Here is a 1,398-nt window from a genome sequence, read left to right as displayed (position 1 = left end):
CTGGAGGCGGGCACATCTTTGCGTGCGAATGAGTTTCAAGATGTCTCTCACCTGTCCCCCAAGATTGAGGAACCCTTAAATAATCTTTCTGACCTCATCCCTTGGACCCAATCATAAACCAGTATCCTCAGACCACAGCTGATGCTGGTTGGTCAGTTCAAAAAGCATCAGCACCCTCAGGTGAGAATTTAGGGTTACACAGGACAGAGGATGACCCCCCACCCTCAGGAATTGATAACCCTGTTATCTAAGTGACCAGGTTCCTCCAGCAGCCAGAGTTTGGAACCAGAGTGGCAGGGGAGGGGGGAGCCTTGGGGTTGTGGCCCTACATCAGTGAGACAGGAGTTGATTCAACCACACCATGGGTGACTGGTGCCTCTTAAGTCAGGGGGGAACATGCCCCCCCCCCCCCCCCCCGGCACCCCCCCCCCCCCCCCCCCCCCCGACACCAGTCAGCAACCAGGGGGGCCCTCGGTGGGCGATCCCACTGACCGGGGAGTGGGGTCCTGGTGGCCAATGCCACTGACTGGAGGGGTGGTCCCCTGGCAGCCGAGCTCACTCCCCTGGCCGGTGCTCGCAGGGGGGGCACTGGTGCTCCCACCTGCCCCCCTGCCCATCAGCTAAACAGGGAATATGGCCTGACAGGGAGTGCACTGGTGCTCTCAGGGTGTGCACGTGCACCCCTGTGCACCCCCTATGTGTCACACACCTCCTGCCATGAACGTGTGACATGGCAGGGAGTGCCATTGTGAGGGTCACACAGCAGATCCCACCATGCTTTAACTGCATGTCTGGAGGGGCCCCACCCGCCCTGACAGATGGTGACCAGGAGTCATCTCAAGGCATGGGAAAATCCAAAGTCCACTTTGACTCAAGAGGAACCTCCAAAATGCCTTCCCCGCACTGTTGTCTCTGTACTGTCTGTTCTCTGGACAACCAGAGTCCTCCTTTCTGCCTGGGGACTCTGGGATTCCCCCAAGTCAATGCCCATCTCCCTCGAATGCCCTTTTTATTGTGAAGCTCACCTGTCTCTGCACAGGCAGATCCTCATCCACAGCATTTTGGGTGCCCTTCCCAACACTGGATGCCTCCCTCTTTCTATAGCCCTTTGTGCCAAGAGCCTGGGGAGAATGCAGTCAATTTAATTACAATGCAACTGGCCACAACACCTAAAAGATTCCCCTTCCTCCTGTTCACTAGTTTGGCATGCCAGAGACCTTCATGATAGGCAAAGAGCTTCTGTCTCAAGACAATCGCCCCTTGTCATCGGGTCTGGCTACATCTTTTTGATTAAGCAATGTTGCACAATTGCAAAGCTACATACATTCAGACGTTGTCAGATCCAGAAGCAGGGGAATGGATGAAGAGGGTGAATCCCTCTGCATGATATACTATGAA

Source organism: Alligator sinensis, unplaced genomic scaffold (assembly GCF_000455745.1).
Source record: "Alligator sinensis unplaced genomic scaffold, ASM45574v1 scaffold463_1, whole genome shotgun sequence".
NCBI lineage: Eukaryota > Metazoa > Chordata > Crocodylia > Alligatoridae > Alligator > Alligator sinensis.
The sequence above is the reverse complement of the archived record's forward strand: the minus strand, read 5'-3'. Positions refer to the sequence as shown.